At 47.0% G+C, this 24,320-nt stretch overlaps 2 protein-coding genes across 5 annotated transcripts in view; one reads left to right on the forward strand and one right to left on the reverse strand.

Moving 5' to 3' along the window:
• Positions 1 to 24,320, reverse strand: part of LOC139273646 (oocyte zinc finger protein XlCOF26-like) — a 178,958-nt gene that overhangs the window by 136,108 nt on the left and 18,530 nt on the right. Inside the window, exon 3 of one of the 4 annotated variants that reach the window (XR_011595271.1) lies at positions 8,934 to 9,016. The exons of 2 other annotated variants lie outside the window; for them this stretch is intronic. The gene's annotated coding sequence lies outside the window, so the exon portion shown is untranslated. Of the gene's footprint in view, positions 1 to 8,933; positions 9,017 to 9,170; positions 9,382 to 24,320 lie in introns of those variants that run through there. One more of the 4 variants, XR_011595270.1, reaches the window with a different exon arrangement.
• LOC139273639 (zinc finger protein 239-like) overlaps positions 1 to 24,320 on the forward strand; it is a 332,544-nt gene that overhangs the window by 49,385 nt on the left and 258,839 nt on the right. The gene's annotated exons all lie outside the window — the stretch shown is intronic.

Raw genomic sequence — 24,320 nt, forward strand, 5'->3', positions numbered from 1 at the left:
CCATCTCCTGAATGTGTACACCCCTCAGCCTGGCCCGCAGCAAATGCGCTTCTTCGAAGAAGTGTCCGCTCTTCTTGGCTCCGTCGACGTCGGCAACTGCATTGTCCTCGGAGGGGATTTCAACTGCACCCTCGAGGCGAGGGACCGCTCCGGTGCCCCGCAGTGCATGACAGTGATCGAGAAGTTGAGGGACCTGGTCGGGTCCTTCGACTTGGTGGATGTCTGGTGAAATCTCCATCCCGACTCCAGCACCTTTACTTGGGTGAGGCCTGGAGTAGGATCGTCCAGAATCGACCGCCTTTACGCGTCTCGGGCATACGTTTCCTATGTTCTGGCCTCCATGCGACCGGTGCCGTGTTCGGACCACCACCTGGTGTGGGCGGAGCTCGCTTCGCTCCGCGCGAGGACAGGGTCCGCGTACTGGCATTTTAACAACCAGCTGCTGGAGGATGAGCGGTTCCAGGACTCGTTCCATCTTTTCTGGGCCGACTGGAGAAGGAAGCAGGGGGGCTTCCCCTCCTTGAGGTTATGGTGGGACGTGGGCAAGGCTCACGTCCGTGTATTCTGCAAAGAGTATGCGAGGGGGTCGACCAAGGGTCGGGCGCCTAGAAAAAGAGGTGCTCGACCTGGAATCCCGTGTCAGTCACGTCGTCGAGGACCTGGCCCTGCGGACGGTGTACGAAGCGAAGAAGGCCGTGCTGAAGGACCTGCAGTTCCTCGGGTCCCGAGGCGCATTCGTGAGGTCGCGGATCTGGTTCCTGCGGGATCTGGACCGCAACTCCCACCATTTCTACTCACTGGAAAAAAGACAGGGTGTCCGTAAGCAGCTCTTGACGCTGCTGGCCGACGACGGCTCTCTCGTCTCGGATCCGGAGGGCGTCAGCAACAGGGCCCGAGAATATTGCGGGGCTCTGTTCTCTACGGAGCCGTCCAATGAGGAAGCGCATCGAGTTTTTTGGGAGGACCTGCCGAAGGTCGGCCCAGAGGAGGGCGAAAATCTGGAAGCTCCGCCCAGCCTGGCGGAGCTGACCGGCGCCCTCGACCAGCTCTCGAGGGGAAAAGCCCTGGGGCTGGACAGGCTGACTGTGGAGTTCCACAGGGCGTTCTGGCATGTCCTGGGGGGAGACAACACGCGGGTCCTGGGGGAAAGTCTGGCGACCGGGGAGATGCCCCTCTCTTGGTGCAGGGCAGTTATCGTCCTGCTGCCTAAGAAGGGTGATCTCCGCCTACTTAAGAACTGGCGCCCAGTCTCCCTTCTCAGCACGGACTACAAAATCTTCACAAGGGTGATGTCTGCTCGCCTTAGCGCCGTGCTGGACCACATGATCCACCCCAACCAGTCCTACACGGTCCTGGGCCGGACAATCCACGATAACATACATATGGTCCGGGACATCATCCATCACTCCCAGGAGGCTGGTCTGTCGGTCGCCTTCCTATCTCGCGACCAAGAGAAGGCGTTCAACAGGGTGGATCATGACTATCTTTTCGGAACTCTGCACGCTTTCGGTTTCGGGACGCATTTTGTCACCCGAATCCGACTTTTGTATGCCGCCACGGAGTATCTGATTAAGGTTAATGGGTCCTTGACGGCACTCCTTCGCTTTAGGAGAGGGGTGCGCTAGGGATGCCCCATGTCCAGCCATTTATATGCCATCTGCGTGCAGCCTTCCTGCCCCTCCTGCGGACGAGGTTGATGGGACTGGCTCTGCAAGGGCCGGGCATGGAGGCCGTCCTCTTGGCTTATGTCGATGATGTGCTCCTCATGGTAGAGGATCCCGTTGACCTGTGGAGGATGCGTGAGTGCAAGGAGATTTACTCGGCCGCATCCTCCGCCAGGATCAACTGGGAGAAATGTTCCGGACTCCTGGTGGGTCAGTGGTGGGTGGATTTCCTGCTGGAGGAGCTCAGGCCTTTTGCCTGGAGCACGACCCATCTCCTCTATCTGGGAGTCTACCTTAGCCCCGACGAGGAAGCCTGGCCGGCAAATTGGCAAGAGCTGGAGGCCAAGGTCACCGCTCGCCTAGAGCGCTGGACAGGACTGCTCCAAATGCTGTCCTACAGGAGTCGACTGCTAGTCATAAACCAGCTGGTGGCCGCCATGCTGTGGTACCGGCTGGTCACTTTGACCCCTCCCCCTGCGTTTGTCGCCAGGATACAGAAGAAGCTGGTGGACTGTTTCTGGAACAACAGGAAGCACTGGGTCTCTGCAGTGGTCTTGAGTCTCCCGCTTAGGGAGGGCGGTCAGTCGTTGATGTGTGTCAGCACCCAGCTAGCGACTTTCCGTCTTCAGACTCTGCAGAGATACCTTCACGTTGAGCCCCCTCTTAGGTGGTGTGCGCTGGCGACGTATTTCTTCCGCCAGCAGCACAGCCTCAACTACGACATGCATCTCCTGTTTGTGAGCTTGGGGGGCATCAGGACCGGCTTCCAGGGGCTGCCTGTCTTTTACCAGGAACTCATCAGGGTCTGGAACAAAGTCTCCACCAAGCGCAGCTCTCCACCGGCTGGAGTGGCGGCTGTCCTGCAGGAGCCGCTGCTCGGGAATCCGTACCTCCACGACCGAAGTTTCAGGTGGCAGTCCGACGAGAGGGCTGCGGCTGGCGAGGTGACCAGGGTCAGGGACCTGCTCAATGGCGGAGGAGCGGGCTGGATGGCGCCAGACATGCTGGTACGGCGCCTAAATTCGGCCGACGTCCACCGCGCGGCCGATGCCATCGAGTCGCTAAAAACAGCTCTGGGCCCTGACTCCGTTTGGTGTGTTGAGGAGGCTCAAGCACGTGAGGAGATCTCGTCCGAACTGACCCCAGTCCGGACGGAATTCCTCATCGGCGCCAAACCCCGGAACCTCCCTCGGACGCCGGCACCTCACAACTTGAGCCACCTCGGGGAAATCCCCTCCGTCCCTTTCAGTTCTGCATGGAGGGGGTCCTGTACGGGCTGCTCCTGCACACTCTCAACCTTGCCATCCTCGTCTGCTGTCCGGACACACCATGGCGTACCATCTTGCTGTCCGGAGGAGGCGGGGGTCCCCGATGGAGTGCACTCTATGCGGGAGTCCTCCCATTATTTATCGGGGACTTGGCCTGGAGGGTGGTACACGGAGCAGTCCCATGCAATAAATTTTTAAGTCGGTTCATGGGCTCCCAGGCCGCCTGCAATTTCTGCAGTCTGGAAGAGTCCGTGTTCCACGTTTTTAGTGAATGCACGAGGTTGCAGCCCCTGTTCCATTATTAAAAGGGGCTGCTCCTCAATTTCTGGCTGCACTTCAATTCCACACTCCTGATCTTTGGGCACCCTGTGCGGAGGGGAGCGGGTAGGTCCGAAGGCCTCCTTGTAGGACTGCTCCTGGGCACGGCCAAGGGTGCCATCAGCCGGTCCAGGCAGCGGGCGGTCGTTCAGCCTGACTGGCTGCCTCTCTTCCATGCTTACATCCGGGCCAGGGTGACCCTTGAGATGGAGCACGCGGTGTCCACCGGTACACTCACGGCCTTCCGCGAGAGGTGGGCGCCGGAGGGACTGGAGTGTATTGTCACCCCCGGCACCAAATTTTAATATGATTTTATATGTTTTAAAGTTTAATTTGTTTTAATTGCTGGGTTTTAGTGTCCCCCTCCCCTTTTATAGGGGGCACTTGTAAATTATGGTTTTTCTGCCCAAAAAAAACCCCACAAAAATAACCAAAAAAAAAAGGGCACGTGAAAAGTGTTTGGAGTGTCCCCCAGATCAGGGGGCACTTGGATTAATTTATTATGTTTTCCCCAAAAGAGTTGTGCCATAAACGGCCTATTTCCCTTAGCACAGGGGACATAAATTTAAATTAATTGGCAGAAGGTTTAGAGGTGAAATTTCTTCACGCAGAGGCTGGGGGTCTGGAACTCACTGCCTGAATGGGTGGTCGAGGCAGAAACCCTCACCACATTTAAAACTACTTGGATGTGCACTTGAAGTGCCATAACCTGCAGGGTTACGGACCTGGAGCTGGAGCTGGAAAGTGGGATTAGGCTGGATAACCTTTTGTTGGCCGGCACGGACACGATGGGCCGAAGTGGCCTCCTTCCATGCTGGAAGCTTCGATGATAAATGTCTATAATTCTGAAACTAAAAGGATATATCATCCATCGTGCATATGCGGATTTAAAACATATAGACCTTGGCGAAAATATCTATCTATACAGAACAAAATATAAATCAACGATATCTCCCTCCACCCCAGCCCCCTCCCCCACTCCCTGTGAGGCGGTGGTTGGCACTGAGACGAGCCTTTGCTTTGTGCTTGGGTGAGAGGGTCGCGTTGAATCCATAGAAAGTGCGGCCCTGCCGTTTCAGAGTGTACACCACATCCATGGCATTGACCGTCTTGCGCTTGGCTGCTCAGTGCAGGTCTAAACTGGCCGGCTAAAGAAGAGAAATACACAGCCCGGGAACGGCCGGAGCTCCCGGGAACAGAGCCAGCATTCAAACTCTCAAACCAGACCAGAATTAAATTAGGCCCTTTTAATAACAGCCGACTCTCTTCATACAGCTTTCATTGATAGACTAAAGAATATTTAAGGAACCGGTTGCGGTATTTATACAAGTTTTGAGTCTCTGACAACTGTAGTTTAATTATTAGCTGCTAACTCGAACAGTTTGGGTGAGCAGAGAACCGTAATGCAGATACCAGGAACTGAAAACTCCCGCATACAGGTCTGAAACAGACCAATTTATCGGTACCTGAACTGAAGGTCTCCAATAATACAGTAAGCAGCCCTTTCAGATACTGTGAGTGGCTCTGAAAAGAGCCTTTGGGTTATTAGATTAAATCTTATCTGCTTTACTTGCTCTTGGACGAAGTGGTGGTTTTCTTGGGCAGCAGCACAGCCTGGATATTAGGCAGCACCCCGCCCTGAGCGATGGTCACCTTTCCAAGCAGCTTGTTGAGCTCCTCGTCGTTGCGGATGGCCAGCTGCAGGTGTCTGGGGATGATGCGGGTCTTTTTGTTGTCGCGGGCCGCATTGCCGGCCAGCTCCAGGATTTCAGCGGTCAGATACTCGAGCACAGCAGCCATGTAGACCGGGGCTCCGGCACCCACACGCTCAGCGTAGTTCCCCTTTCGCAGGAGCCTGTGAACACGGCCCACAGGGAACTGCAGTCCAGCCCGGGAGGAGCGAGACTTGGCCTTGGCCCGAGCTTTACCGCCGGTTTTTCCTCTTCCAGACATTTCCACAATCCGCAGGTTCAGACAAAGAATGAGAAACTTCTCCCACATCTGCCCTTCTTATACCTTCTGGAGGGATGCAGGGAGCGAACTTGGGATTGGTCACTCTGTGGTGGATTTCATTGGCCGTTTCCGATGACCAATCACAGCCTGTTTAGTCCACCAAAGAAAGGAGGGCGGAAATTACTGGTTCCCAACAATCAGAATCTAACGATTTTTAAAATTCAAAAATCCCGCCAATAATTGTTAAAATTGCGGATTATGTTAGTAACTTCACCGTTAGCCATATATTTCTAAACAATTTGTTTCCTTTTGTCTTATTACATGTTTGCCTTGCAAATTCCAGCCTGTTACAATCAAGATTAAATTCGGCTTCAGCTTCAAACTGTCTGTAACGGGCGGGACTCAGTCCCCACTGATTCTGTAACGGGACACATTCCAGCTCCAGCTTTGTAAAAGTGAACTTGTTTTCACAGGAGCTGCTGTGGGGGTGAGACCAGAACGGAGAGTCCTTCTGTGAAAAAAGAGGGACAGAGTGTTCAAACTGCCCCTGTTCTAGTCTCTAAGAACTCCCATTCTGGGTTGTTACACTGCGGGGAGTCTCGGGTTAATAAACAGACTGAGCGCAATGGAATAAAACAAAACGTTAAAAGGGCTTGAGTGAGAATGTGACTGAAATCGGAGTTTCCTCGCCCCCCAAAATAAATTCGTCGGCAGGCGCTGTTAATGAACGGGTCTGAGAACAAAGTGAAAGCGACCAGGGACGTGTTTGTAGTTGACTCTGCAGGAAATTCTAGCGACACCAAGGTCGAACCCCTCAGTGAAGCTGCTTATGAGAATTCAAAACTAAATCGACAGCTGGAACTGTAAAGGTTCTCATACACAGTTGTTCGGGAAATAATTATAGTAAATTCAGTCTAAAGGGAGATGTATTTGTGCAGCTCTTTCAATGATCTTGTGGGTGGCTCTTAAAAGAGCCGTTGTGTTTGGTGTTTGTTCTGTCAGGACAGCGTGGAGTTTTACTTGGAGCTGGTGTATTTGGTCACCGCCTTTGTCCCTTCCGACACGGCGTGCTTGGCCAGTTCCCCGGGCAGCAGCAGGCGCACGGCGGTCTGGATCTCCCGGGAGCTGATGGTGCGGCGCTTGTTGTAATGGGCCAGGCGGGAAGCCTCACCCGCGATGCGCTCGAAAATATCGTTCACAAACGAGTTCATAATGCCCATGGCCTTGGAGGAGATCCCGGTGTCGGGGTGAACCTGCTTCATCACTTTGTAGATATAGATGGAGTAACTCTCCTTTCCTCGACTTTCGGCGCTTCTTGCCGCCCTTTGGTGGTGTTTTCTTGATAACTTTCTTGGCACCCTTTTTTGAAGCTGGTTTCTTTTCCTCAGGCATCGTCTTGTTCAGTCGGGCACAGATATGAAGCAAATTCTGCTTCCAGGCTAGCATTATATAGGCAGCCCCACACTCCGCCCACAGCCCTATGCTAATGAGGGATTGGTGAAGGCAATGACTGTGATTGGTTCATTGGCTGCGTTGTCAATTTCCATTGTTCTGTATCTCTCTGATTGGTCTCTTTAAACATCCAATCAGATTTATTGCTCACCACAATCTCAAATTCTTAAATGAGGTCATCAATTGCATCCCCTCCCGATTTGTACTCTGTTCTTTATGTTTCTGTTCTGCTCTCAGGTAAAAATGGTTAATGACGGCCGGACTTATGAGCAAGTTTCATTTACGTTTTTTCCTATATATATATCTGAACAGCAAACTCGCTGCTGTGTTTGTCGATCTAGATTTTTATATGTTCGAGACATTGACCGGTTTGTAACCGAGATTGCCTGAGGGTCACTTCTGATCAGGACTTGGGAGTCCTTCTCTGAGGGCAAGGGGCCCTCACTGTCTTTCCGCCCTGATGCTGCCTTCCTCCCATCGTTTAATTCAAAGCCTTTCTTATCTGCCACTGCTGTAACATGGATGTAACAGCATGAATTTATGAAGGGGAAGTCACGTTGGACAAATTTGCTGGAATTCTTTGAGGATGTAACGAACAGGGTGGATAAAGGGGAAGCAGTGGATGTGGTGTATTTGGACTTCCAGAAGGCATTTGACAAGGTGCCACATAAAAGGTTACTTACTGCACAAGATAAAAGTTCATGGGGTTGGGGTAATATATTAGCATGGCTAGAGGATTGGCTAACGAACAGAAACCAGAGAGTCGGGATGAATGGTTCATTCTCATGTTGGCAATCAGTACCCAATGGGATGCCACAGGGATCAGTGCTGGGACCCCAACTATTTATGATCTATATTAACGACTTGGAAGAAGGGACCGAGTGTAACACAGCCAAGTTTGCTGACGATACAAAGATGGGAGGAAAAGCAATGTGTGAGGACACAAACATTCTGCAAAAGGACATAGACAGGCTAAGTGAGTAAGCAATAATTTGGCAGATTGTGTATAATATTGGAAAGTGTGAGGTCATGCACTTTGGCAGAAAAAAATCAAAGAGCAAGTTATTATTTCAATGGCGAAAGATTGCAAAGTGCTGCAGTACAGCAGGATCTGGGGGTACTTGTGCATGAAACGCAAAAGGTCAGTATGCAGGTACAGCAAGTGATCAGGAAGACCAATGGAATCTTGGCTTTTATTGCAAATAGGATGGAGTATAAAAGCAGGGAAGTCTTGCTACAGTTGTACAGGGTATTGGTGAGGCCAAACCTGGAATACTGCATGCAATTTTGCAAAAGGATATACTTGCTTTGGAGGCAGTTCAGAGAAGGTTCACAAGGTTGATTCCAGAATGAAGGAGTTGACTGATGAGGAAAGGTTGAGTAGGTTGGGCCTCGACTCATTGGAATTCAGAAGATTGAGAGGTGATCTTATCGAAACATATGAGATTATGAGGGGGCTTGACAAGGTGAACGCAGAGAGGATGTTCCCACTGCTAGGGGAGACTAGAACTAGAGGGCTTAATCTTAGAATAAGAGGCCGCCCATGTAAAACTGAGATGAGGAGAAATTTCTTCTCTGAGGGTTGTGAATCTGTGGAATTCGCTGCCTCAGAGAGCTGTGGAAGCTGGGACATTGAATAAATTTAAGACAGAAACATACAGTTTCTTAAACGATCAGGGAATAAGGGTTTCTGGGGCAGGAAAGTAGACCTGAGTCTGATCGTATTAAATGGCGGAGCAGGTTCGAGGGGCCGTATGGCCTACACCTGCTCCTATTTCTTATGTTTTTATGTTCTTATGTTCTAACTACATTAGTTGTTTCAGTATTACCTTCATCTGGAATGCCCCGTAAATGTCTATGATTCGAAAACTGAAAGGATATTCTGTCCATCGTGTACATGCTGATTTAAAACACCTAACACCACAATATAGATTTTGGCAAAAAACATAACTATGCAGAACAAAATGTAAATCAACTATCTCGCCCCCGTTCCCCAGGTCACTGCTCTCTCTGTGAGGCGGTGGGTGGCTCTGAGATGAGCCTTTGTGTTGTGCTTGGGGGAAAGGTCGCGTTGTTCAGCCGCCGAACCCATAGAGAGTGCGGCCCTGCTGTTTCAGAGCGTAGACCACATCCATGGCAGTGACCGTCTTGCGCTTGGCGTGCTCAGTGTAGGTGACCGCATCCCGGATCACATTCTCCAGGAAAACCTTCAGTATCACGCGGGTCTTCTCGTAGATCAGGCCCGAGATTCGCTTGACTCTGCCTTTACCCAATCCTTTGCCTCCTCATCCAGTCATGGTGATTCTTTACTCAAACCGCCGCTGAATGTTAATCTCTCGCCTTACCCATTGTCAGTTGAGACTACCAATGAAACAAGGGCGGAAATTCCTGTCAATAGTCAGGCCTCGAACGATTTTTAATTTCAAAAGCACCGCCAATAATTTTTTTAAGTGCGGATTATGTTAATAAATTCACCATTAGCCAAAGGTTTACAAACAGGTTTTACTTCCTTTTATTTTATTCCATATTTCCCTTACAAATTCCAGGCTGTTCCAATCAGGATTAAATTCGCGTTCACTGTCAATCTGTCTGTAACGGACGGCAATCAATCCCCACTGACTCTGTAACGGGACACATTCCAGCTCAAACTGTGTAAAAGTTGGGAATCACAGATCATGGATCGATCCTCCGCACAGGGGGAAGTGAGACCAGAACTGGAAGTCCTTCTGTGAAAAGGGAAGAGGGACAGAGTGTTCACACTGCTCCCGTTCTGGTCTCTGTACGAACTCCCATTCTCGGTTTTTACACTGCGGGGAGTCCCGGGTCAATAAACGAATTGACCCGCAACAGGAATTGAAAAATAAACTCGAAAAGGGCTTGCGAGAGAATGAGGTGACTGAAATGTGAGTCTCATCCCCTAAACAAGCTCCTAATTCCTCGACAGGCGCTGTAAATGGGAACGAGCGACAAGGAACCGTGTTTGTAGCTTGAATGGCGGGAAATTCAACAGCGGCCTAACGTCGAACCGGACAGTGAAGCTGCTTATGAGAAATCAAAACTAAATCCACAGCTGGAACTGCAAAGGTTCTCAAACACACATGTTCAGGAAATAATTACAGTAAATTGAGTCTAAAGGGTGATGCGCTTGTGCAGCTCTTTCAGAGAGATTGTGGGTGGCTCTTAAAAAAGCCGTTGTGTTTGGGGTTTGTTGTCAGGACAGCGAGGAGTTTTACTTGGAGCTGGTGTACTTGGTCACCGCCTTTGTCCCTTCCGACACGGCGTGCTTGGCCAGCTCCCTGAGCAGCAGCAGGCGCACGGCGGACTGGATCTCCCGGGAACTGATGGTGTCAGATTCTGGTATGTGAGTGTGTATTTAATTCTGTACCTATCTATCTCTGGTATATGAGTGTGGCGTTTAATCTGTACCCGTCTGTTACTGGTATATGATTGTGGGGGTTATTCCGTACCTCTCAGTTTCGGTTATGTGATTGTGGGTTTTAATCGGTACCTGTCACTCTCTAATATGTGAGTGTGGTGTTTATTCTGTACCTTGTACATGGCCTTCTTCGACCTTACAAAGGCCTTTGACACTATCAACCACGAGGGTCTATGGAGCGTTCTCTTTTGTTTCGGATGCCCCCAAAAGTTAGTCACCATCCTCTGTCTGCTCCACGGCGAGATGCAGGCCGTGATCCTTCCCAACTGATCCATCACAGAGCCAATCCATGTCCAAACTGGGGTCAAACAGGGCTGTGACTTCACCCCAACCCTCTTCTCAATCTTTCTCGCTGCCATGCTCCACCTAACAGTCAACAAGCTTACCACTAGAGTGGAACTAAACTACAGAACCAGTGGGAACCTGTTCAACCTTCGTCAACTCCAGGCCAGGTCCAACATAAGAACATAAGAATTAGGAACAGGAGTAGGCCATCTAGCCCCTCAAGCCTGCGCCACCATTCAACAAGATCATGGCTGATCTGGCCGTGGACTCAGCTCCACTTACCCGCCCGCTCCCCGTAACCCTTAATTCCCTTATTGTTTAAAAATCTATCTATCTGTGATTTGAATACATTCAATGAGCTAGCCTCAACTGCTTCCTTGGGCAGAGAATTCCACAGATTCACAACCCCCTGGGAGAAGAAATTCCTTCTCCCAGAGGGTTGTGAATCTGTGGAATTCTCTGGAGAATTCCTTCTCCCAGAGGGTTGTGAATCTGTGAAATTCTGTGTCTGGCATGCGAATCCAAGATCACCCCAACCTCTGTCATCAAGCTACAGTTCGCAGACGACGCCTGCATCTGCGTACATACAGAGGCTGAACTCCAGGACATAGTCGACATATTCACTGAGGAGTACAAAAGCATGGGTCTTACACTAAACATCCACAAGACAAAAGGTCCTCCACCAACCTGTCCCCACCGCACAGCACTGCCCCTCAGTCATCAAGATCCACGGTGCGACCCTGGACAACATGGACCATTTCCCATACCTCGGAAGCCTCATATCAACAAGAGCAGACATTGATGAGGAGATTCAACACCGCCTCCAGTGCACCCGTGCAGCCTTCGGCCGTCTGAAGAAGAGTGTTCAAAGACCAGGCCCTCAAATCTGCCACAAAGCTCATGGTCGACAGGGCTGTAGTAATACCCGCCCTCCTGTATGGCTCAGAGACATGGACCATGTACAGTAGACACCTCAAGTCGCTGGAGAAATATCACCAACTATGTCTCCACAAGATCCTGCAGGTCCCCTGGGAGGACAGACTCACCAACGTTAATGTCCTTGACTGGGCCAATATCCCCAGCATTGAAGCACTGACCACACTTTATCAGCTCCGCTGGGCAGGCCACATTGTTCGCATGCCAGACACAAGATTCCCAAAGCAAGCGCTCTACTCAGAATGTCTTCATGGCAAACGAGCCAAAGGCGGACAAAGGGAACGTTACAAGGACACCCTCAAAGCCTCCCTGATAAAGTGCAACATCCCCACTGACACCTGGGAGTCCCTGGCCAAAGATGGCCCTAAGTGGAGCACCTCGAGTCTCATCGCCGAGAGCATGCAGAAATCAAGCACAGGCAGCGGAAAGAGCGTGCGGCAAACCAGTCCCATCCATCCTTTCCCACAATGACTATCTGTCCCACCTGTGACAGGGACTGTGGTTCTCGTATTGTATTGTTCAGTCACCTAAGGACACATTTTTAGAGTGGAAGCAAGTCTTCTTCGATTCCGAGGGACTGCCTATGAATAAATATTCTGTACCCGTTAGTCTCTGGTATGGCTGTGGGGTTAATCTGCACCTGTCAGCTGCTTTGTGAGTGTGGATTTTATTCTGTACCTGTCAGTCTCTGGTATGTGAGTGTGTTCTTTTTTTCTGTAACTGTCAGTTTATGATATGTGAGTGTGCATTTTATTCTATACATTTCAATCTCTGGTATGCGAGTGTGGGGTGTAATCTGTACCTACCAGTTTCTGGTATGCGAGTGTGTATTTTATTCTGTACCTGTCAGTTTCTGGTATATGAGTGTGTATTTTATTACCTGCCCATCTCTGGGATGTGAGTGTGTGTTTAATCTATATCTGTCAGTTTCTGGTATGTGAGTGTGTGTTTTAATTTGGACCCGTCAGTTTCTGGAATATATATGTGTATTTTATTCGATACCTGTCAATTTCTGATATATGAGTGTGCCGATTAATCTGTACCTGTCAGTTTCTGATATGAGTGTGAGGTTTAATCTGTACCTGGCAGTTTCTGGTATGTGAGTGTGCATGATATTCTGTACCTGTCAATTTCTGATATATGAATGTGGGTTTAACCTGTACCTGTCAGTTTCTGGTATATGAGTGTGCGTTTAATCTGTACCTGTTAGTTTCTGGTATATGAGTGTGTGTTTAAATTGTACCTGTCAGTTTTTGGTAAATGAGTGTGTGTTTAATCTGTACCTGTCAGTTTCTGGTATACGAGTGTGGGTTTAATCTGTACCTGTCATTTCTGTATATGAGTGTGGGTTTTATTCTGTATCTGTCAGTTTCTGGTAAAAAAAATGTGGGATTAATCTGTACCTGTTAGTTTCTGGTATTGGAGTGTTGGTTTTATCCCATAGCTGTCAGTTTCTGGTATATGAGTGTGGGTTTAATATGTAACCATCAGTTTCTGCTAAAAAGTGTGTGGTTTAATCTGTACCTGACAGTTTCTGGTCTATGAGTGTGGGTTTTAATCTATACCTATCAGCTTCTGGTGTGCAAGTGTGGGTTTTATTCTGTATATTTCAGTATCTCGTATGAATCTGATCTGTTTCAATGGTGAAACAGCATAGGATCCTACCGCTCCAGTGGCCGTAAGATTAACAATGTAACTCAGCCACTTCGGATCACTGTTGGAGTGACAGCTTCTGCTGTCTGTGATAATAGGATTGAGGCCAGTTCTGTGTCTCTGTGCTCTGTGAGTGATAATGCACTCACTGTGAGAAGGAGCTGCTTGCACTTTTCCTTGTATTCCAGGTGAAGGAAATATCAGATTTATACTGGCTCAATGAAGTATTTTGCTTTGAGAATAATACCAGAAAAATATTAGTTATGATATGGACAACTGAGGCAGAGAATATAAAATAAAGTTGTAATGAATGGAAATGTTTATAATAAAGTAAAGTATCTGGAGAGAGGAAACCATGATACAAACAGTGTCCTTGTCACAGTTAACTCAGAGACTAGGGTCCTGAACTTAAAGATAGGTAACTTCGATGGTATGAGACGTGAATTGGCTAGGATAGACTGGCAAATGATACTTAAAGGGTTGACGGTGGATAGGCAATGGCAGACACTTAAAGATCGCATGGATGACCTTCAACAATTGTACATCCCTGTCTAGCGTAAAGATAAAAAGGGGAAGGTGGCTCAACCGTGGCTAACAAGGGAAATTGGGGATAGTTTTAAAACCAAGGAAGAGGCATATAAATTGGCCAGAAAAAGCAGCAAACCTAAGGACTGGGAGAAATTTAGAATTCAGCAGAGGAGGACAAAGGGTTTAATTAGGAGGGGGAAAATAGAGTATGAGAGTAAGCTTGCTGGGAACATAAAAAGTGACTGAAAAAGCGTCTATAGATATGTGAAGAGAAAAAGATTAATGAAGACAAATGTAAGTCCCTTGCAGTCAGAATCAGGTGAATTTATAATGGGGAACAAAGAAATGGCAAAACAATTGACCAAATACTTTGGTTCTGTCTTCACGAAGGAAGACACAAATAACCTTTCGGAAATAGTAGGGGACCGAGGGTCTAGTGAGAAGGAGGAACTGAAATAAATCCTTATTAGTCAGGAAATTGTGTTAGGGAAATTGATGGGATTGAAGGCCGATAAATCCCCAGGGCCTGATAGTCTGCATCCCAGAGTACTGAAGGAAGTAGCCCTAGAAATAGTGGATACATTGGTGGTCATTTTTCCAACATTCTATTGACTCTCAATCAGTTCCTATGGATTGGAGGGTAGCTAATGTAACCCCAATTTTTAAAAAAGGAGGGAGAGAGAAAACACGGAATTATAGACTGGTTAGCCTGACATCGGTAGTGGGGAAAATGTTGGAATCAATTATTAAAGACGTAATAGCAGCGCATTTGGAAAGCAGTGACAGGATCGGTCCAAGACAGCATGGATTTATGAAAAGGAAATCATGCTTGACAAATCTTCTATAATTTTTTGAGGATGTAACTAGTGGAGTGGTCAAGGGAGAACCAGTGGATATGGTGTATTTGGACTTTCAAAAAGCTTTTGACAAGGTCCCATACAAGAGATTAGTGTGCAAAATTAAAGCACATCGTATTGGGGCTAATATATTGACATGATAGAGAACTGTTTGCAGACAGGAAGCAAAGAGTAGGAATGAACGGGTCCTTTTCAGAATGGCAGGCAGTGACAAGTGGGGTACCGCAAAGTTCAGTGCTGGGACCCCAGCTATTTACAATATACATTAATGATTTGGACGAAGGAATTGAATGTAATATCTCCAAGTTTCCAGAGGACACTAAGCTGGGTGGCAGTGTGAGCTGTGAGGAGGAAGCTAAGAGGCTGCAGGGTGACTTGGACAGGTTAGGTGAGTGGGCAAAAGCATGGCAAATGCAGTATAATGTAGATAAATGTGAAGTTATCCACTTTGGTGGCAAAAACAGGAAGGCAGAATATTATTTGAATGGTGACAGATTAGGAAAAGGGGAGGTGCAACAAGACCCGAGTGTCATGGTGCATCAGTCATTGAAAGTTGGCATGCAGGTACAGCAGGCAGTGAAGAAGGCAAATGGCATGTTAGCCTTCATAGCGAGAGGATTTGAGTATAGGAGGGAGGTCTTACTGCAGTTGTACAGGGCCTTGGTGAGGCCACACCTTGGGGGGGGGGGCATCAAACAGGAAATTAGGGGTGCGTGCAATAAAGGTGCAGCAGTTATTATGGGTGACTTTGATATGCATATAGATTGGGCTAACCAAACTGGAAGCAATACGATGGAGGAAGATTTCCTGGAGTGCATAAGGGATGGTTTTCTAGACCAATATGTCGAGGAACCAACTCGGGGGGAGGCCATCTTAGACTGGGTGTTGTGTAATGAGAGAGGATTAATTAGCAATCTCATTGTGCGAGGCCCCTCGGGGAAGAGTGACCATAATACGGTGGAATTCTACATTAGGATGGAGAATGAAACAGTTAATTCAGAGACCATGGTCCAGAACTTAAAGAAGGGTAACTTTGAAGGTATGAGGTGTGAATTGTATAGGATAGATTGGCGAATGATACTTAAGAGGTTGACAGTGGATGGGCAATGGCAGACATTTAGAGACCGCATGGATGAACTACAACAATTGTACAGCCCTGTCTGGCGTAAAAATAAAAAAGGGAAGGTGGCTCAACCGTGGCTATCAAGGGAAATCAGGGATAGTATGAAAGCCAAGGAAGTGGCATACAAATTGGCCAGAAATAGCAACGAACCCGGGGAATGGGAGAAATTTAGAACTCAGCAGAGGAGGACAAAGGGTTTGATTAGGGCAGGGAAAATAGATACGAGAGGAAGCTTGCAGGGAACATTAAAACGGACTGCAAAAGCTTCTATAGATATGTAAAGAGAAAAAGGTTAGTAAAGACAAATGTAGGTTCCCTGTAGTCAGAATCAGGGGAAGTCATAACGGGGAACAAAGAAATGGCAGACCAACTGAACAAGTACTTTGGTTCGGTATTCACTAAGGAGGACACAAACAACCTTACGGATATAAAAGGGGTCAGAGGGTCTAGTAAGAAGGAGGAACTGAGGGAAATCCTTATTAGTCGGGAAATTTGGTTGGGGAAATTGATGGGATTGAAGGTCGATAAATCCCCAGGGCCTGATGGTCTGCATCCCAGAGTACTTAAGGAGGTGGCCTTGGAAATAGCAGATGTATTGACAGTCATTTTCCAACATTCCATAGAGTCTGGATCAGTTCCGATGGAGTGGAGGGTAGCCAATGTAACCCCACTTTTTAAAAAAAGGAGGGAAAGAGAAAACAGAGATTTATAGACCGGTCAGCCTGACATCGGTAGAGGATAAAATGATGGAATCAATTATTAAGGATGTCATAGCAGCGCATTTGGAAAGAGGTGACATGATAGGCCCAAGTCAACATGGATTTGTGAAAGGGAAATCATGCTTGACAAATCTTCTGGAATTTTTTGAGGATGTTTCCAGTAGAGTGGACAAGGGAGAACCAGTTGATGTGGTGTATTTGGACTTTCAGAAGGCTTTCGACAAGGTCCCACACAAGAGATTAATGTGCAAAGTTAAAGCACATGGGATTGGGGGTAGTATGCTGACGTGGATTGAGAACTGATTGGCAGACAGGAAGCAAAGAGTAGGAGTAAATGGGTACTTTTCAGAATGACAGGCAGTGACGAGTGGGGTACCGCAAGATTCTGTGCTGGAGCCCCAGCTGTTTACATTGTACATTAATGATTTAGACGAGGGGATTAAATGTAGTATCTCCAAATTTGCGGATGACACTAAGTTGGGTGGCAGTGTGAGCTGCGAGGAGGATGCTATGAGGCTGCAGAGTGACTTGGATAGGTTAGGTGAGTGGGCAAATGCATGGTAGATGAAGTATAATGTGGATAAATGTTTATTTTTACCACCAAAGTGGATAACCTAAGAGATAGATTATTATCTGAATGGTGACAGATTAGGAAAAGGGGAGGTGCAACGAGACCTGGGTGTCATGGTACATCAGTCATTGAAGGTTGGCATGCAGGTACAGCAGGCGGTTAAGAAAGCAAATGGCATGTTGGCCTTCTTAGCGAGGGGATTTGAGTACGGGGCAGGGAGGTGTTACTACAGTTGTACAGGGCCTTGCTGAGGCCACACCTGGTGTATTGTGTACAGTTTTGGTCTCCTAACTTAAGGAAGGACATTCTTGCTATTGAGGGAGTGTAGCGAAGGTTCACCAAACTGATTCCCGGGATGGCTGAACTGACATATGAAGAAAGACTGGACCGACTAGGTATTCACTGGAATTTAAAGAATGAGAGGGGATCTCATAGAAACATATAAAATTCTGACAGGATTGGACAGGTTAGATGCAGGAAGAATATTTCTGATGTTGGGGAAGTCCAGAACCAGGAGTCACAGTCTCAGGATAAGGGCTAAGCCATTTAGGACCGAGAAGAGAACTTCTTCACTCAGAGAATTGTGAACCTGTGGAATTCTCTACCACAGAAAATTGTTGAGGCCAGTTTGTTAGATATATTCAAAAGGGAGTTAGATGTGGCTCTTACGGCTAAAGGGATCAAGGGGTATGGAGAGAAAGCAGGAATGGGGCACTGAAGTTGCATGATCAGACTTGATCATATTGAATGGTGGTGCAGGCTCGAAGGACCGTATGGCCTACTCCTGCACCTATTTTCTATGTTTCTATGTTTCTGACCTCACTGCAGTACAGCGGCACTCAGATTTTCCACACCAGGTGTGTAGGATGGTTTTATAGAAAGTTATCAGCATCCAGACACAATACAAATCCGGCACTGGTTCATGAATGGGATTACCCGATTGATACAGTCGAGATTTATAACTTCCTCTCCCACAGGACTACCTGTAAAATTCTGAATCGCTTTCTGGATTATAACTACAGGTACCTGGGCTGTACCACAATTGTTATCAGTCTATTGGAACCAAGTTAAGGGCCTGTGCAGTCAACAGAATGTATCTTAGGGAGCGACAATGTATCTCTCGATCACCTTCAACACGGTTCTGGAGAACTCAACGCACCGAAACAAAATTACCAAATTTGAAATGTCCACTTTCACACTTCTGTCTTGGTGCCTTCAATAGATGCACTTTGTGATACTCCTCACATCCTCACTGTCAAGCTGTGTTTCCACTGTTCAATGTCCAAGAAGAGCAGACACGTTGAGATTGGGAATCAGGAACATTTACTACTGATTTGGTGAAAGAAAGCAGCAATGACTTGAAAGAGTGCGGTAATTAACTTTCTCTGTTGCCTTACACTGTACACACACAACCCGGGATATCTCCGCTCCCTTCCCCCACTCACTCCATGTTCCCAAACTACTTCCTGCTCCACTCTGCCTCTTACAAACAGCCCCCGATACCCCGACACAAAGCCCATTTACGGACACAGTCTCTATGGATTCGGCGGCTGAACAACGTGACCCTGGGGCAGTTTGACTATTTTTCTGATCATTTTCTCACCAGATTGACAATCATAGAATCGTGGAAATTTACAGCACGGAAGGAGGCCATGTCCATGCCAGCCAACAGGAGACTATCCGACCTAATCCCACTTCCCAGCTCTAGGTCCGCAGGTTACAGCGCCTCAAGTGCACATCCAAGTACTTTTTTAAAACGTGGTGAGGGTTTCTGCCTCAGCCACCCTTTCAGGCAGTGAGCTCCAGGCCCCCAATACCGTCTGGGTGGAGAAATCTCCCCTCAAATCACCTCTAAACCTTCTACCAATTACTTTAAATTTATGCACCTAGTTGTTAACCCCTCTGCTCGGAAATAGGCCCTTTCTATTCACTATATCTAGGCCCCTCATAATTTTATACACCTCAGTCTCCTCTGTTTCAAGGAAAACAAACCCAGCCTATCCAATCTGTTCTCATAGCTAAGATTCTCCACTCCTGGCAACATCCTCGTAAATCTCCTCTGTACCCTCTCCAGTGCAATCACATCCTTCCTGTAATGCGGTGACCAGAACTGCACGCAGTATTCTAACTGTAGCCGAACTAGTATGTTATACAGTTCAAGCATAATCACCCCTGCTCTTGTATTCTATGCCTCAGCTAATAAAAACAAGCATTCCTTATGCCTTCTTATCCACCTTATCTACCTGGCCTGCCAGCTTCAGGGATTTGTGGACATGCACTTGCTTTGTTCTTCTACACTTTTCAGTGACCTACCATTTAATGTGTATTCCCTTTCCTTGTTAGCCCTCTCCAAATGTATTACCTCACACTTCTCTGGATGGAATTCCATTTGCCACTGTTGTGCTCACCTGTGCTCAATAAGATCACCTCACATTCTTCTAAACTCCAATGAATATAGGCCTAAACTGCTCAACCTTTCTTCATAACCCCTCATCTCACGAATCAACCTCGTGAACCTTCTCTGAACTGCCTCCAATGCAAAGAGACCAAAACTGTATAAAATACTCCAGGTGTGGTGTCACCAACACCCTGTACAGTTGTAGCAGGTCTTCCCTACTTTTATATTCCATCCCCCTTGCAAAAGAGGCCAACATTCCATTTGCCTTCTTAATTACTTGCTGTACCTGCATGCTAACTTTTGGTGTTTCATGTACAAGGACCCGCAGATCCCTCTGTACTGCAGCATTTTCTAATCATTTCCCATTTAAAAATTTGCTTTTATATTTTTCATACCAAAGTGGATAACCTCAAATTTTCCCACATTATACTCCATCTCCAAAATTTTTGCTCATTCACTTAGCTTATCCATATCCCTTAGTCGATTCTTTGCGTCTTCCTCACAAATTGCTTTTCCACCTATCTTTGTATCATCAGCAAATTAAACTACATTACTCTCGGTCCCTTCATCCAAGTCATTAATATAGATTGTAAATAGTTGAGTTCCCTGTGGCACCCCACTAGTTAGTTTGCCAACCTGAAAATGACCTATTTATCCCAATTCTGTTTTCTGTTAGTTAGCCAATCCTCTATCCATGCCAATATATTACTCCCAATTCTGTGAGCTCTTATCTTGTGCAGTAACCTTTTATGTGGCACCTTATCGAATGCCTTCTAGAAATCCAAATACATGACACCTACTGGTTCCCCTTTATCCACCCTGCTCATTACATCCTCAAAGAACACCAATAAATTTGTCAAGCATGATTTCCCTTTCATAAAACCATGCCGACTCTGCTTGACTGTACCATGATCTTCTAAATGTCCTGCTGCTACTTCATCAATAATGGACTCCAGCATTTTCCCAATGACTGATGTTAGGCTAACAGTTTCCTGCTTTCTGTCTCCCTCCTTTCTTAAATAGGGGAATTACATTTGCTGTTTTCCAATCAAAAATCCAGGATCCAGGGATTTTTGGCAGATTACAACCAATGTAGCCGCCATCTCTGTAGCCACTTCTTTTTATACCATAGGATGCAGGCCATTAGGTCCAGGGGACTTGTCTACCTTGTCCCCTCCCCATAGCCCCTTGATTATCCATTATTGGGATGCTTTTAGTGTCTTCTACAGTGAAGACCGATACAAAATATTTGTTCAAATTCTCTGCCACTTCCGTTTTCCATTATTAATTCCCCAGTCTCATCCTCTAAGGGACCAACTTAGCTACTCTCTTCCTTTTTATATACCTATAGAATCTCTTACTGTCTCTTTTTATATTTCTTGCTAGTTTACTCTCAATCTATCTCCTTTCCCTTTTTTCTTTTTTAGTCGTCTTTTGCTCTTTTCTAAAAAGTTCCCAATCTTCTGGCCTTCCACTAATCTTCGCAACATTGTATGCTTTTGTTTTCAATTTGATGCCATCCATTACTTCTTAGAAACATAGAAAATAGGTGCAGGAGTAGGCCACTCGGCCCTTCGAGCCTGCATCACCATTCAATAAGATCATGGCTGATCATTCCCTCAGTACCCCTTTCCTGCTTTCTCTCCATACCCCTTGAGCCCTTTAGTCGTAAGGGCCATATCTAACTCCCTCTTGAATATATCCAATGAACTGGCATCAACAACTCTCTGCGGTAGGGAATTCCACAGGTTAACAACTCTCTGAGTGAAGAAGTTTCTCCTTATCTCAGTCCTAAATGGCTTACCCCTTATCCGTAGACTATGTGCCCTGGTCCTGGACTTCCCCAACATCGGGAACATTCTTCCTTCATCTAACCTGTCCAGTCCCATCAGATTTTTATATGTTTCTATGAGATCCCCTCTCATCCTTCTAAACTCCAGTGAATACAGGCCCAGTCAATCCAGTCTCTCCTCATATGTCAGTCCAGCTATCCCGGGGATCAGTCTGGTTAATCTTCGCTGCACTCCCTCAATAGCAAGAACGTCCTTCCTCAGAATCGGAGACCAAAACTGAACACAATATTCCAGGTGAGACCTCACCAAGGCCCTGTACAACTGCAGTAAGACCTCCCTGCTCCTATACTCAAATCCCCTAGCTATGAAGGCCAACATACCATTTGCCTTCTTCAGCACCTGCTGTACCTGCATGCCAACTTTCAATGACTGATGTACCATGACATCCAGGTCTCGTTACACCTCCCCATTTCTTAATCTGCCACCATTCAGATAATATTCTGCCTTCGTGTTTTTCCCACCAAAGTGGATAACCTCACATTTATCTACATTATACTGCATCTGCCACGCGTTTGCCCACTCACCTAACCTGTCCAAGTCACCCTGCAGCCTTTTAGCATCCTTCTCACAGCTCACACTGCCACCCAGCTTAGTGTCATCTGCAAACTTGGAGATATTACACTTAATTCCCTCATCCAAATCATTAATTTATACTGTAAATAGCTGGAGTCCCAGTACTGAGCCCTGCGGCACCCCACTAGTCACTGCCATTCTGCAAAGGACCCGTTCATCCCGACTCTGTGCTTCCTGTCTGCCAACCAGTTCTCTATCCACGTCAGTATATTACCCCCAATACCATGTGCTTTAATTTTGCACACCAATCTCTTGTGTGGGACCTTGTCAAAAGCTTTTTGAAAGTCCAAATACACCACATCCACTGGTTCTCCCTTGTCCACTCTACCAGTTACATCCTCAAAAAATTCTTAGTTAGCCATGGCTGGTTCTTCTTAAGAGTCTTTCTTTCTCACTGGAATATATCTTTGCTGAGAGTTATAAAATATCTCCTTAAATGTCTGTCACTGCTTATCTACCATCTTACCCTTCCTTTGTAATTGCCTTTATTTAAGTTCAGGGCACGAGTACGAGACCCAAATTTCTCAGCCTCAAACTGAATTTGAAATTATACCATTTTATGATCACTTTTCCCAAGAGGATCCTTTACTATGAGATCATTAATTACACATTACCAGATCTAAAATAGTCTGCTCCCTGGTTGGCTCCACATCGTATTGTTCTAAGAACATCCCGAATACACTCTATGAACTCTTCCTTAAGGCTACCGTTGCCAATTTGATTTGTCCAATCAAAAAGATTAAAATCATCCATGATTATTGCAGTATTTCTTACAAGCCTCCATGTGTTGTTGATTTATATGCTGTCCTACAGTGTAGCTACTGTTAGGGAGCCTATAGACTACTCCTACCAGTGATTTATTTTCCTTATTATTTCTTATCTTGACACAAACTGGTTCTACATCTTGATCTTCTGAGAAGAAAAGGCTGGTGTTTACAACCATCTTCAGCCAGATGTGCCGAGAGGATGATCCATATCGGCCTCCTCCTAAGGAAGCCAGTCTTCAGCCAATTCGATTCACTCCATGTGATATCAAGAAACAGCTGAATGCATTGGATACAGCAAAGGCTATGAGTTCCGACAATACACCGGCTGTTGTACTGAAGACTTGTGCTCCAGAACTAGCCGCACCTCTAGCCAAGTTGTTCGAGTACAGTTACAACACTGGCATCGATGCGACAATGTGGAAAACTGCCACAAAAAGCAGGACAAATCCAATCTGGTCAATTACCGCCCCATCAGTCTATTCTCAATCATTAGCAAAGTGATGGAAGTTGTCACCAACAGTGGTATCAAGCGGCACTTACTCACCAATAACCTCTCACCGATACCCAGTTTGGGTTCCGCCAGGACCACTCGGCTCCAGACCTCATCACATCCTTGCTCCAAACATGGTCAAAAGAGCTGAATTCCAGAGGCAAAGTGAGAGTGACTGCCCTCGACATCAGGGCAGCATTTGACCGAGTACGGCATCAAGGAGCTGTAGTAAAACTGAAGTCAATGGGAATCTGGGGGAAAACTCTATGCTGGCTGGAGTCATACCTAGCACAAAGGAAGATAGTTGTGGTAGTTGGGGGTCAATCATCACAGCCCCAGGACATCGCTGCAGGAGTTCCTCAGGGCAGTGTCCTAGGCTCAACCATCTTCAGTTGCTTCATCAATGACCTTCCTTCCATTATAAGGTCAGAAGTGGGAATGTTCGCTGATGACTGCACAGTGTTCAGTTCCATTCGCAACTCCTCAGATAATGGAGCAGTCCATGCCTGCGTACAGCAAGACCTGGACAACATTCAGGCTTGGGCTGATAAGTGGCAAGTAACATTCACGCCACAAGTGCCAGGTAATGACTATCTCCAACAAGCAAGAGTCTAACTACCACCCCATAACATTCAATGGCATTACCATAACCGAATCCCCTACCATCAACATCCTTGGGGTTACCATTGACCAGAAACTTAACTGGAACAGCCACATAAATACTGTGGCAACAAGAGCAAGTCAGAGGCTGGGTATTCTATGGTGAGTGTCTCACCTCCTGACTCCCTAGACCCTTTCCACCATCTACAAGGTACAAGTCAGGAGTGTGATGGAATACTCTCCACATGCTTGGATGAATGCAACTGCGACAACACTCAAGAAGCTCGACACCATCCAGGACAAAGCAGCCCGCTTTATTGGCACCCATCCACCACCTTAAACATCCACTCCCTCCATCATCGATGTACCGTGGCTGCAGTGTTTACCATGTACAAGATACACTGCATCAACTCGCCAAGGCTTCTTCGGCAGCACATCCCAAACCCGCGACCTCTACCAACTAGAAGGACAAGGGCAGCAGGCGCATGGGAACACCACCACCTCCACGTTTCCTTCCAAGTCACACACCATCCTGATTTGGAAGCATATCGCCATTCCTTCATTATCGCTGGGTCAAAATCCTGGAACTCCCTCCCTAACAGTACTGTGGGAGTACCTTCACCACACGCACTGCAGCAGTTCAAGAAGATGGCTCCCCCCATCTTCTCAAGGGCAATTATGGATGGACAATAAATGCTGGCCTTACCAGCGACGCCCACATCCCGTGAACGAATAAAAAAAAGAATCAGAACCATCTGACCTCTCAAGTCGGCGTTAAAGATTCCATGACGTTATTTCGAAGAAGAGAGAGATTTCCGGTGTCCTGGCTCACATTTATCCCTCAACCAACATCACTAAAACAGAAGCCGTGAAAAG

Source organism: Pristiophorus japonicus, chromosome 9, assembly GCF_044704955.1.
Source record: "Pristiophorus japonicus isolate sPriJap1 chromosome 9, sPriJap1.hap1, whole genome shotgun sequence".
Taxonomy (NCBI): domain Eukaryota; kingdom Metazoa; phylum Chordata; class Chondrichthyes; family Pristiophoridae; genus Pristiophorus; species Pristiophorus japonicus.